The sequence below is a fragment of the Palaemon carinicauda genome, chromosome 9 (assembly GCF_036898095.1).
Source record: "Palaemon carinicauda isolate YSFRI2023 chromosome 9, ASM3689809v2, whole genome shotgun sequence".
NCBI classification, from domain to species: domain Eukaryota; kingdom Metazoa; phylum Arthropoda; class Malacostraca; order Decapoda; family Palaemonidae; genus Palaemon; species Palaemon carinicauda.
Window position 1 is genome coordinate 133,288,760 of NC_090733.1, and position 15,771 is coordinate 133,304,530.

Genomic DNA, 15,771 nt, shown 5'->3' on the forward strand with positions numbered 1-15,771 from the left:
AAATAGCTGCAAATGTTGCAAAGAAAATAAAAGGGTAAGAAATCAGTTTGGATAAGGATAATCATCAACTGTTTTTGCTGGTTGCAAGCAAAGTGTTTTGACGTAGAAATTATTTTTGACAGTATTTAATATCGCGCTCTAACTGATTACCATCTTATTTATTTCGCCTTTTTAGAATCCAAACATGTGTGCGTTAACAAAGTATTTCTTTTAAATGACGGTTGAAGGTAGTCTCCCCCCCCCCCTCTCTCTCTCTCTCTCTCTCTTTCTCTCTCTCTCCACTTACCTCAGTTTATGGTCTCTGTGCCAGTCCAAGCCCGCAAGCTTCCTTAGTTCGTCGATCCATCGTTTTCTCTTCTATCCTCTGCTTCATTTACAATCTCTGTAGACCCATTATTATTCTTAATGTCCATCTATTGTCTGCCCTTCTCATATGTCCTGCACACGTCCATTTTTTTTCTTACAACTTGTTAGCATATCATCTACTTTAGTTTCTCTTGTCTCCATGTTATTCTTCTTTCTCTCTCTCTCTCTCTCTCTCTCTCTCTCTCTCTCTCTCTCTCTCTCTCTCTCTCTCTCTCTCTCTCTCTATATATATATATATATATATATATATATATATATATATATATATGTATATATATAATATATATAGTATATATATATAATATATATAGTATATATATATATGTATATATATATATATATATATATATATATATATATATATATATATATATATATATATATATATATATATATATAATATATTATCATCTCTTACGCCTACACATATAGATTATTTTATGACTGGTCACACGCTAACAGTCCTTCCTTATATCAAAAAGCTATTCAAAATAATGAAGTTTGGATGTGGTTTATTAACGCTAGAGCCAAATTTTGTATCTCCCAACAAATCTCGCTCATTATTCATATTGTAGTACGTGCATGAGGGTCATACTCCAGAAAAATTACTATTGTCGCGATTTAAAGAAAAGATGGAAATTAAGTTTCTATGATGATCGCTCTCAAAAGTCGTAGCTGGCAGAAAATATTTCTTTTTTAAATAAATTCTCTTTTAACTTCATCTTCGTGATTTTTTTTTATTATAAGGGTTTTAATTTAAAGAATACATATACGCGATCTAAGATAGTTCAACAACAAAAATTTATTCATTATGAGATAGTTTGTTATCTTATTAAAAAATAGGTAAGACGCAGTTTTAAAGTCGTGGGGCTTCCGCCAGTGTTTGAATAGTTTTCAGGGACATAGCCCCTAGGCTGAGGGAAAACTCTACCGGGTAAACGCGGTGATAAAGGACGTCACAATTTTGTTTCCTTTAAAACAGAATGTTAGTAAAACTTAGCTTCAATGATTCTGCTCGAAAAGGATAATTCTTAGTAAGCTAAGTCAAATACTTTCATAGTGAAACTAGACTCCCTCTCCCTGAAGTAGTGCTGGCACTTGTATTGGCAGGTTGAGATACTTCGTGCGATGAGACATGTTGCATTAGCATTTGTTCGATAAAGTTTTTCAATTAATTGGATCCCCTCAAAGTAATACTGGTACAAGACTCGTAACTGTCATAATGGCTGCCTTCTTTTTGTTTTAATTTCTAATGGTTTTCCACTTGATGAACTCCGTGCATGTGACAGCGTCTACTTTCCGACACACTTAACCAACAGTGAAGCAAACGTATCACTGGCTAGCGATTGTCACCTCTATATTTAATATAGTTACAGAATTCAGTTCACTTGAAAGCTATTTGGTGAGTTTTCGGAGATGCAAGAAGTCTTTGGCCGCAGTTAGAATTTTGAATTGTGCATAAAAGGCCTACTTAAATTATCGATAGTGCTGCTCATTTGAATACCAGTCGTTATTACCTCTTCAGATGTATGTTTAGGTAATCGAGGTTTGAATAGTTCACATACCGTTCATTAAATCATAATCATCATCATCATCTCCTTCGCCTGTTGACGCAAAGGGCCTTGGTTATATTTCCCCAGTCGTCTCTATCATGAGCTTTTAATTCAGTACTTCTCCATTCATCATGTACTTCGCGCTTCATAGTCCTCAGCCATGTAAGCCTGGGTCTTCCAACTCTTTCAATCAATATAACATTAGAAATGTATTTAACATTACTAGAACGTTGTACATCTCTTGTCTTGAATTAAATAGTGGAAACCAACATACGATTGCATATACAGTAAGTTGATAATGAACTGTTACCAATTCGTGCTCGGTTTCTCCCATAATGCACTAAACGCCATGATGTTTTAACATGACGCAATTGCAAGAGCCTATTTTTTATGTGATCCTGTCCTCTGGGACATACGCTAATTGGGTGTTCGTCGAAACTTGGATATTATTTATATTGATAGACGGAAGACCAAGAACCCGGATGGATTGTCTCTTTCGATCAATGTACACTTAAGGAAATTTCATGTAAAGATTAAAACTATTTCATCTCAAAATACAAGTTGGTCAGGACGATCTCAGATTCTCTTGTTTTCAGTAGATTTTTATCTGATTCAGGGTTTGTTGTTGTTTATATACCTATTTCCTTCAGTCAACCACTGAAGTTTAGTTTTTCTTTATCACGTACATTTTGTTATTATTATCAAGTCTTTTCCTGGCGTGATGAACTCGTCTTTGAGCTTTTATTACGATTGGAACATGGAACAGTTTGTGAGCCGTTACCTGCCATTTGCTTTTATGCTCTTTAAACGTGCTATTAAATTTTCGTTCAATGTTTCTCAACTTCGTCTTTGTGATGGGGTGGGGGGGGGGGGGAGTGTTAGTGCCGTCAGTTATATTACTGTCGAGTCTTCGCAGCGGCTCTTTGGCTTGTGGTCGCAACCAGTTGAGCCCTTTTCCTTCCATTCCTGTCTTTGTGAGGGGAGGGAGGGGTTTAGTGGCGTCAGTTATATTACTGTCGAGTTTTCGCAGCGTCTCTTTGGCTTGTAGTTGCAACCACTTCGGAGCCCTTTTCCTTCCATCCCTGCTTTCTTTCTTGCATCTTTGCTGTCCAACTTCACCTTTCTCCTTGGCGCTGAAAGGCCTCACAGGTCCCAGTTCCGGGCAGTTGTGATTCAAATTCATGAATCAAATGATTGTTACCCAACAAGTTAAGAAAAGTAATGTTTAAATATAAGCTTTTCTTTTTATTTACGAGTTTTTTCACATTTTTATGGGGTAAATACGGTTGCCTTCTTTTTGAAGAGTTTGCTTTGGCCTGATTGGCAACGTCTCTGCCTGGTGTTTGCCAGTCGGGGGTTCGAGTCCCGCTCAGACTCGCTAGTGCCATTAGTGTCTGCAACCTTACCATCCTTGTGAGCTAAGGTTGGGGTGTTTGGGGGAGCCTATAGGTCTATCTGCAGAGTCATCAGCAGCCACTGCCTGGCCCTCCCTGGTCCTAGCTTGGGTGGAGAGGAGGCTTGGGCGCTGATCATGTAATATATGGTCAGTCTCTAGGGCATTGTCCTGATTGATAGGGCAATTTCACTGTCCATTTCCTCTGTCATTCATGAGCGACCTTTAAACTTTGATATGACTTTGGGGTAGACCGTAGTACCGATCGGACTTAGACCCTTAGACATCGCTTAGACCCCGGTAACGTATGTTGTACCAGTCACCAGCGTCCTTCCTTCCCAGCAGCGAGGAGTCTTTTGATTCAATAAATGTGTATCCTTACAAACAGTTTCAAAAGACGTTAACTATATCTATGAGTTTTTGTTATTGTCATTGCCGGGCATCATCTTACCAAGGAGATTTTCTTTATACATTCAATTTAAGAGTTTTTCAGTTGGACTAGAGTACCTCCACCTCTCTCTCTCTCTCTCTCTCTCTCTCTCTCTCTCTCTCTCTCTCTCTCTCTCGTTCTCATCTTTCCTTCGTAATGCTTGAATGGTGCATTTCATTTTTTTATTCTTAGTAGAACATTCGTGAAAATATTGCTTTTGGTTTGAATGTGCAAAAGCAGCTTACTTAATTAGGTTTTCAGAGGCCGCCTTGCTCTTGCAGAGTAGCCCATAGAATATAATTTCCACCAGACTTAGATTTTCTGAAACTGTAAACTGCTTTGAATTACATCTTGATTTTGAGTGTTTTGTTGATATGATGAATGATGTAGTTATCTTTTATTATTATTATTATTATTATTATTATTTTTTTTTTTTTCAATAAACTGGAAATAGACAGCGCTCTAAACAGACTTTAATAAAAGGTTTGTATTGTCTTGTCTTTTCCATTGCTTTGTGACATCCCAGGAACAGACAATAGTGGTGAACGTCTTATCTATGTAATCGTGTTATGTCTGATGAGGAGACAACAAATATTCTTCATTTAGATATATTGTGCATTTGTCAACCTTCCGTGTCAAAAATAATATATGAATTTTGCACATAACGCAGCGAGTGAGTCTCGCGAATTAACTAACAATTTAATAAAATTTATCAATATTTCATATTAAATGATTTGGATATAGGCAGTGTTTTTTTTTTCCAATGGATCATGGTAATTCCGATTTTTTATCAAACATACTAAATGCGATAAGTGAACCACGTTATTGTTAGCCATTATAAAGGTGATTTTGTTAAAGGTGAAATAAAATAACTATTTTTTATTTTATTTTGATCCATTTAATTCACGTGGGAGGTGAACATTTAAAAAAAATTTAAAGTTTACTTTTGTATCATCCTGATTTAAAGGTGAAAGCTAAAATGTGTAACCTAAGTATTCATTTAATTCCCACAAGAAAAGGTTTCTTTTTGAGGGGGGGGGGGGGGGGTTAGTCGTTTGGGTTTGTGACTTAGTGCTTGTTGTCTGTTCCAGTAATTTTCCATATAGGAAAAATGTGTTTGGTTGGCCTTTTTGGATCTTGTTATATTATATATTAAAATTTCTTTTATCTTTCAAGAAATATGGCAAATTATTTGACCTGGTAAACAAACCGACAGCGAAAAATATTCACTGAATTTTATATTTTTTTATTTCTTGGCAATAAATGTTGACATTACTAAGACTGAATTACTACGTATTTTTTTCCAAGACTGATAAAAAGAGGCAGAAGGATTGATAAGATCTTTAGTCATTAAAGAATACTTGCAATTAGACATTATTTTTCTAATTCGTAGTATAATATATTGCCATCTGAAACTTATAGATGATTATTTTCATATTCACCTTAGATAGTTTTATGCAAGATCTTTACATATATAGACTTTTGTTTTAATGATTCTTGATATACTGTTAATAACGTTCTGTTGCAATTTCAGGTAAGTCTGCTCCTCTGCAAAGTCTGCTACATTGAAACTTATGTGAGTACTCTCGTTCTTTTTACATTATATATGTATATATTGGTGCTAGGACATTTCGGTACTGGATCGTTCGTATCCGGACATTTAGTTACTGGATACTTCGAAGTGGGCAGTTCGTTTCTATAACCCTTCGTTACTAGGACCTTTCGCTACTAGGGCAATACGCTACCAAAATCACAGGTTTGCTTTTTTTGGTCTTTGGATATTTTATTGGTGTGGTAACTTAAATGGTAATAATAATGATAATGCTAGTTTTTATTGATTGAGAAAAAACAATCATTCACTTTAAATTCATAATTTGCTGACTTGTTAGTATCACTTACAATGTATGTATCATAAAAATTGAATATAAAATATTTATTTGTTATCACTCACAATGCATGGATTATAAGATTAAAATAACATTAAATGATACAAGATATTATAAGAAAATTAACTTTGATTTCTGTATTAGTTAAAGCTTCAAGTCATTGCGAATAGCTTGGAGGAAATTAATTTTTATGAGTCAGGGTCGTAGCGATTAGTAATATTCAGAATCCTCTGCTCTCAGTCCTTAGACTTTTCTCTTGGAATTTGGAGTACCACAGATTATTTGTATTATTTTCTTTCTCGCTAGTGCTTCCTCATAGATGTAGGGCTTTAGCTGTTACGCTCTGGTATAGAGTAAATTAATTTGTGATTGGAAATTATTAGTTCATTTTATCCGTATTCATATTTTTTTTTCGACGCAATCTTTGAAAATAATTCTTTATTATAAGTTGAAAAAAGTTTATTTACATATTTTAGACTTAGAGGATTACTTATTAAGTCTAACATGTAGGGGATAAAAGTTACAGATATTAAGCAAATCTTTTCACAAAAAACAGACGATAATCGTCTCCTTGAGAAGTATTCATCCCACAGGAATTAAATGAAGTATCAACATCAGTAATTATCACAAGATAGACGAATGCTCTCTCTCTCTCTCTCTCTCTCTCTCTCTCTCTCTCTCTCTCTCTCTCTCTCTCTCTCTCTCTCTCTCTCTCTCTCTCTCGATCTTACCTGTGGTGCAGATCCTCCCATGTTGTTGAAGCAGAGAACAATTTGCTCTTGTGATAAGGTTTGCTTTCAATCCATCCTTTCAATCTTAGGGTGTAACAATCACTGCTCGTTACCCTTTGTATGTGCAATTGTGGATGGAAGGGCTGAGGGGCTTCGGTGCCTCATAGCCAGTTCTCCAAGGGAGATTTGATTTTCCCTTTTGTGGTTTAGTTTAAAAATTCCCTTATCCCTAAAATATCTAGATTAGGTTCGAATAATTATTTTGTCGTGTATTTTCATTATACTTCTATATATATATATATATATATATATATATATATATATATATATATATATACAGTATATATATATATATATATATATATATATATACACATATGTATATATATATATGTATATACTGTGTATATCTATCTATATATATATATATATATATATATATATATATATATATAAACATATACATATATATTTTATATATATATATATATATATATATATATATATATATTTATATGTATTTATATTTATATATATTTATATATCTTTATATATATTTATTTTGTACTTATGCATGTTTATGTATATGCATGCATGATTTCCTTATGACAGCAATATGGATACTGTAAATTCCTTCCTGGAGAATTTGTGTTGTGTTCCGTTTGGTTTTGAGTAAAAAGTTAATTATTATTATAAATGATTGATTTGCAAGTTTTTTAGTGATTAGGTAGAGGAAATATGCATTTAACACTTTTTGATTGGTCTAAATGGAGTATGTTTTTTTTTTTTTTTTAAATTAAATTTGACCATTTTAGGAAAATAGAGTTCACAAATAAAACTAGACAGAAATTGCCGTACACAATAATATCAGCTGTAAATCTACTTAATTGATTTAAGATTTCCTTCGTTATACGCTAGCAGGTAGTAAATGTTCATCAGTTTATCCTCTAGTTGGTAATAATAGAAAAAGAAAAAGAGAAAGGTTATCCCAAAAATTACTGGCCAGTGTTCCGTGACCTGCTTTCACTTAGTTAAGTTAATGCATCATGATGTAGATTGATGGACAAAATTGACTTGCAAAACCCCTAGCTAATAATGAGTCGTCGAATAAAAAGTAAAGACAACAGATGTCCATTTTTAACTTTTTGCGTAATATTGTTTTTTTTTTTTATAGCTTTAAAAGTAAATTTTTATTAAATTATCTTGGTAATGAACCATAGTGGAGCATTAAATTTTTTCATAATTTCTTTACTCTTATTTTATATTTTTACTTCATAGGTGAAACGAAGCAATGTCTTCCATAACAAAACGACCAAATATTGTCAAAATACTGGTGATTACTATTTCCCCTATTACATTTTTTATTTTATTGTATTATCATCTGTTCTTTTCCAATTAACGATCGATAGTGTTCTCGATTTCAAGAAATATCAGGTTATGACAGTTGAATATTCTTATGGTATCCATGTAAATCTCCCAATTATTTAATCGGATTTTTTAATCTTCAGTAATTATAATGCTGGTATGTTTGTTAATAGTTATTTAGGAACTGAATGTGTCTTTTTTATTAACAACTCTACGAAAACATGTTCATAATTAGCTGAAAATTATAGTTTATTGTTGACCGACCTTCATGTATCGAGAGAGTGAATGCATTATTTATGTGGTTATTTATGGTAATACATTTTAGTAATTATAATGCTAGTACTTTGTGTTTATTGTGAATTTGGAATTTAGTGTTTTTAGCTCTACAAAACTGTTCTTAATTGGTATAAAGTTATATTGTATTGTTGACGGATATCTTATGTCATTGATTGGAAATACGTCCTATTCCTTTCATCATATAGGTAATAATTCTCATTTATTTCATTCTATTTGAAATAGGTAACCTTGTTACCTTAATTTTTGTCCTTCGGAATTCCATAGAAGACCTATTGATTCTTTTGCAATAAGAAAAAAATCTCCTCTGCAAATTCCATTGAAACTGAAAAATTACGAAATCTAAAAGTTGATTTCACTTATCTTGAAAGTTTCTGTTATATTTGGATTTCCATTTTTTCTCTCACCTTTATTAGATGTTTTTCTGAATCTTATTTTGGATAATTGGAATGAATTGCGAGGACGCTAATAGAAACCGAACTCTGAAATCTCGTTGAAAACTCAAAAAAATAAATGAAAATATCTTTCATAAACTTTCTCTTTCGGCTTTTGGAAAATGGATGCAAAGACTGATAGGTTTTGGCATAAAGAAGTTCCGAAATTCCTCGGATATTTAAATGGGTTGAAACTTTATTCACCGATATATTTTAATTCTTTCGATAAACTCGAAGAATGGGTATTGAATATTTAAGAAAAAGAAGTTTTAAGTTTCCAAAATAGTAAATAACCATTAATTAGTCTTTATTTGAATTCCAGGAGAAAACGAAAATTGTATGTTAAAAAAAAAAAGTCTGAAAATTATTTTATTTCTAACTCCATTTATACTTGCTGCTTTGTAGGAAAATGTAGAGGAAAATTAATATCATGCTGATTAAATCTTATTTACGGACCGATTACTATATTTCGAACAAAGTATGTTTGTAAATTTTTTTATTCATTCATACATTCAGTAGTAAAGATGTATTAGTGATTTTTGATGGAATCCATAAATAAAAGGCAGCAGAGATCACTTTCACAGAAACGATTATTGCTGTTTTTTTTTTTTATTATTCAATAGGGTTAAACAAATGTTGATTGAATAAATGCGCGCGCGCACACACACACACACACACACACACACATATATATATATATATATATATACACACATACATACATTATACCAAGGCACTTCCCCCAATTTTTGGGGGTAGCCGCCATCAACAAATGAAAAAAAAAAGGGAGTGACCTCTACTCTCTACGTTCCTCCCAGCCTGACAAGGGACTCAACCGAGTTCAGCTGGTACTGCTAGGGTGCCATAGCCCACCCTCCCCCGTTATCCACCACAGATGAAGCTTCATAATGCTGAATCCCCTACTGCTGCTACCTCCGCGGTCATCTAAGGCATCGGAGGAAGTAGCAGGATAATTATATATATATATATATATATATATATATATATATATATATATATATATATATATATATATATATATATATATTGTGTGTGTATATATATATTACTCTTCTCCCAGGGCATGACCTTACTGGCAGTTGTTAAAATGCTAGCACAATTTAAGCCGTATTTTTGGAAAAATTAAATTTATTTCTAAATTTACCACAACAGTAACTACTTTTTAACAACAAATATATCTCCACCAAACGACAAGTTTTAGTTAAAACCCAGAATTCAAAAAGGTTCAATTGAGAAGCGGACGAGTATATATTGAAATGGAGTGAAATATTTTGACTTTATTTCTCGGTGGCTTTTTCTACTTTTAAGATTTCCAAATCAGTTATTCATCGATGACCTGGTCGTAAATCCCAGAATTTATCCTTGAAAAATTAACTTTTTAAAACGATTTCCAGAATTTCAAGGACTCTCGATAAATGTTTTTCTATGACGAGTGGTCAGTTGATGAAGTCAATAATTGGTATTTATTTATAGACAATATCTGACGATAAAAAGAGTCAGATAGTTAATTATAAATTTCCATATCAATTCTATCATAAATTAATGGTGTGTGGGGGATAGTTTAAAAGATATATGATTTTTATCCCATTCCTATTTTTGATTAAGACCTTAGAAAATGCTCAAATAAAAACAGTTAATTTTTACTATAGCGCGGTGCTGTTTAGTTTATGAATATTTGTGAATGAATTCGGTAGAGAGAAGACTTCACAGAAAGTAGTTTTCGATGAAAGCTTTTTTTTATCACGTGCAAAGAGGCTGTTATCCTGAAGCATCTCGTTTTAAAGGAAAATATGAATTGTAAACACAAAAGGAAATAGTATTCCCTCCCCCCCCCCCTCTCTCTCTCTCTCTCTCTCTCTCTCTCTCTCTCTCTGACAGGAACCTTGAACATAGGTGTGTGTGTATATATATATATATATATATATGTGTGTGTGTGTGTATGTGTATGTATGTATATTATGCATACATATACATACATGCATACATACATACATACATGCATTGCTCTCTGAGCAGCGTGAAAAGTCCTAACAAGTTTTCCTTGACGAGTCTTCTTCCTTTAACCCCAAATTAAAACCAAAGCTGCTTAACAAACTTGGAACCAAAGATTAAGCTGAAGTTTCAAGGAATCTTTTCCTCCTGAAAAGGGTTCTTGAATTAAATCTTTTATACTTTTGAAATTGATTTTACTTTTAATTTGCACACACACACACATATATGTATATATATATGTGTGTGTATATATATATATATATGTATGTATGTATGTATGTATGTATAATGCTTATGCTTATTGTATTTTCATTTTTAAAGACAGGCGATATCTTAGCTCAGTGCTATTTTCACAAGTTAGTAAAGAGAGGTTGATGTCCTTGTTTAACTTTTTGCGTAATGTTTGTCTATTTTACTTTAATTTTTGTTTGTTTTTTATAGATTTAAAAGTAAATTTAGGAATTAATTTCGCCTTTAATTCCACTACTGGATCATTGCTTTTTAAAGTCTTCGTTTTGTCCTTTTCCAGAACCTGTGTTTTATGGTTTCAAATTTTATTTAACAGTATTGTCAAAATTTCCATTTAACGAGACAGGGGTCTTTTTGTCCAAATCAGTCCATCGAATTCTCTTGATTAATATTCATACAATCCGTTTATTAAGAAACATTGTCATGAAGTCACAATGATTCCCTTACCTGTCGTCAGGTTTAGTTTCTAATTGAATGATCTAATTTAATTACACCTCAAAACTTTCTATTCTCTAGAAAACATTGGGTATTTTCCTGTGCGTTTTTTGCTTTCCCAAACAATACGTGGCCTAAATCCACAACAGAAACAGACCTTTGAACAATGTCACTGATGTAATACAGCAATACAGTTCGGTAAAGACAATATCAAATATTATAATCTGTAAGAACCGACGAAATTCAAACCGTTTGCTAACGCTTTGTGATCTAATTCCTCCCAAATCCATTTTAATCTCGAAATCCTTATTGTGGTGAGAGCTCTTGTCGTTGCTTGCCTACGTTGCTTTGTGCTGTCCTCTGGTGGTGGATCTCAAAATTAAATGTGAAAGAAATAAAAACAATATTAAGTGAAGGATTCAAGTTTGAAGATTGGGTGTGCATCATATTTATTTTCACGACCTTCGTCCGATGAAGGCAAAAATAATGTGAAAAATATCTGCTATTGAAATTTGTATCTTTCACCTTTATAATAATGATTAATGTGTTCCTTCCCTACCATCGAAGACGTTTCCTGCGAGCAACATCCAGAGATATGTATTGCGAGGCTTTGTAACCTGAATATACTGTCAAGTGTGATATATTGTTGGAATTTAATTGAAAATCTTCAATATCTTTTAATAAACCCAATGACAACTCTGGTTTCTACGAAGGAGTGAGTTGGTTTAGTTCTAAGTTTTGTTTAATAGGAATTACCATAAAGTCTGAATGAAAATAGGCTTATGATCTTAAAACATAAACAGTATATCATGGGTAGGCTATGCGTACTCGCCCATACATACGCCTATATACAAACAGACAGACAGACACACACACACATATATATATATATATATATATATATATATATATATATTTATATATATATATATATATATATATGTGTGTGTGTGTGTGTATGCGCACATATATATATATATAATGTATCTATCTTTATATATAAACACACATTACCTACAAACTTCTTACGATTTCAAAACATTTCTATTTATGAATACTGAGATTTTATAATTCTGTCTTTTAACCCTAATAAAAGGTGTTATTGCTTCGTGTTCTTTGCTTCAGGTATCAAAATATTGTATACTTGAATTAAATATTTTCGCAGCATTGAGAAATCTATTATTAAATGGGTTTTTGAAGTTTATACAAAACTGGATGTTTTTTTTTAATTAAACCTTCTCATGATATTATATATCCCGTTTCTACTCTGATCTCCTCAGAGAAATTGACCTCAGGTCACGAACGACCAAATCACAAGCGATATTCTGAGAACAACAGAGACTGAATCGAGCTGACTTGCCTCAGCAGAGTTCTGATGCATTTACTTGTTTACTTGTTTTGGGTTTAAATCCAACCCTCCACTGAAGTCGAGTGAACTACTTCTCGGGCGGGTCCATATCAATCATCTAATGAAACATTTTCATTATAACTTATACAATTCTTTGGTTGTAGCATCTTCCAAGTCGTATGATCTTGTGAAAAGTAATGTCTAGTTTCTTCTTAAATTCAATTGCTCCCTTTAGGTCCTTCATTTCAGTTTGCAGTTTATTATAATGTCTAGGCGCACAGTAGCTGAAAGCCCTTTCACCAAATTTACTATTTGTTCTTGGTTCAGATCGCCTATGTTTGTCACTCATGTGTCTTATGGTAACATTTGTTTCTAGTTCTAGTTTGTTCAGGCATTCTTTTAGATATTTTGGTTCCTTTTGGTTCAGTATCTTAAACGTTAGTAAGAGTAGCTTGTATTCGATTCTCGCCTTTACCGGCAGCCAGTGTAATTTAATTAGTGCAGGGGTAATTCTATCCCTATTGTGTATTCCTTTTATTAATCTAGCAGCTCTGTTTTGTACTCTTTGAATTTTCTTCAGCTGATAATTTGGTAAGCCATAGAGGAAGATTGGGTTTGGTGGAATCGTTAACGATGCATAGGAAGCTTTTCTTTATTTCCTAAGATTAGGATCATTACTTTACCTTGAAGACAATTCTCCATTTTTATTTTCTTAATCTTTATATAAGAATAAAATAAGATCTTTGGGGATTTTACAGACATTGTTGTGACGAACTATTTGTACTGTGTAACTGGAGGTGGTTTCTTTCCTCTTTCCTGGAACTTTGTGAAATTTCCAGACCGGATAAAAGTTTTCAAATACACCGCCAAGAACCAATATAGTTATAAAGTCTCTTTCAATTTTAGAACAAAGAATATAATTAATTCAGTTTCATACAATGTTACTTTTTTATAAGGTGAAATAAAACGAATAAAGAAGAATAATTAACATTTGCCTCTGCGTAATTTCATGATAACAATTATTTACTATTATAATAAAGGTCAAATCTCGTTTATATCTTGTATATTCTGGGATCGCTTTGAGCACTAAATGCGTCCGATGTATAATTCCTGGTCATTTGATGGCAGTGCCTCTGGCAACGACATCCTCTCTTGAATCATTTTAACAATACACGAAATGGGAGGAAAGCATTTACTTGTTGTCTAAGAATCCAACATTGAGGAGCTCTCTCTCTCTCTCTCTCTCTCTCTCTCTCTCTCTCTCTCTCTCTCTCTCTCTCTCTCTCTCTCTCTCTCTCATAAATATACATTATATATATACATACTGTATATATAAATATATATATATATATATATATATATATATATATATATATAAATATATATATATACATATATGTACATATATGTACATATATATATATATATATATATATATATATATATATATATATATGTGTGTGTGTGTGTATTCATGTATGTATATATGTATGTATATACGTATAAATATGTATATATATGGATATATGTATATGTATGTATATAATTATATATATAAAGTATGTATATAAGTATATTATATATATATATATATATATATATACATATATATATACAGTATGTATATATATATATGAATATATGTTTATATATGTATATATATATACAGTATATATATATATATATATATATATATATATATATATATATATATATATATATATAAATTTCTTTCCAGTCACGCTGAGCAGCTTTGCCAGACGTATAACTACTCAGTCTCTCCCCGTCCCTCTGGTGGGTGGAGGAGGGAATATTCATACCCTGATGAGAAGGGGTACCACGAGAGGTACATTTGGAAACTACAACTGCCGTGTTGTAGTTAGGAAAGGGGGAAGGGGTGGGGAAGTGTTGAATCTGTGTGCGTGCATCTGTCTAGATATTTAGCAGTCATTTTTGACTGGTTGCATACGCTAGTGTATATACAGTATGTATACCTTTTGAAGTGGGGATACCTTAACGTAGTAAAATAGTTTGAGTATCGCTATGAACAACAAAGTTCTACTAGTTTGGGTCACCCTTACTTGGTTGGTTTGCTTTGAGCGATCAGACAAAACTCACCATCACCATTGAAATTCGCTAACGTGGTGATGAAAACTGGCCAAATCCCAGACATGAATAAAGTCATGTATGAGGCCTTCGTATTTGCATATATATATATATATATATATATATATATATATATATATATATATAATATATATATATATATATATATATATATATATATATATATATGATATAGTCATCATAGCTTTCATTTTTAATGTTTATTCTTCTTTAGGAACAAATAGTCACAGGGGAATTCATGGAACTTTGTAAAGGAATCTACCTCGGCCAGTTCATGGGATAGACATAAAGCAATTACCTTGTAAAGCGACCTTCTGCTGAAGTCCCTTTTTAAACAGAGAAAACTATTACGCTTAGATTAAGTTGGGTCAACAAACAAATAGTTGCCACATTGCATTAGATAATTCATCTCCCCTCATATGTTCTAACCTTAACATTAAAGTAATTGTTAGAATCTTGCTGGAATAATCAGGGAAATGCCTCAATTAATTGATCTGCTTATGTGTCTGACGCTGCATTGCCAGTGGTGATTTACATATCAAGTTTTAAACAATAATTTTTACAAAGAATATTAATATATATTCTCCAATAATGGTTCACTCATCCCATACATGTTTTATTTGTATTTTGACTATTTAGAATCTAGTAAACAACTAGATAACAATTTAACTCTTGTTGGGCTTGAATTGTCTGGAATGCGACACTTAAGAAAGTTCGGCAAACTATGACATTGGAGCGATGTAGGGAACTGTGATATTGGTTTAGCAAGAGTTTGTGGAGCCGAGTTTGAAGGTGTTGTTACGAAGCCAATAACTCTCTTCTTTCTTTGATGTTCCTTATCAGGGACGCCAGCTGACCAACCAGACACAAGATCCTCTTGAGAAAAAAATAATCTTCTGTGTTGACAGTCTAATTTCCTTTGAGTGTTTTAGCCTTAGAGCTAATGAGTTCTCATATTCCTCGAATTTACTAGTTTATGCTCTCTCTCTCTCTCTCTCTCTCTCTCTCTCTCTCTCTCTCTCTCTCTCTCTCTCTCTCTCTCTCTCCTCTCTCTCTCTCTCTCTTTCTTGAATTTAAAAATAGATTCACTCTTGTCTTAAAAATCAAACTCTCTCAAATGTTACAAATCATTCTCCAAATTAAATAG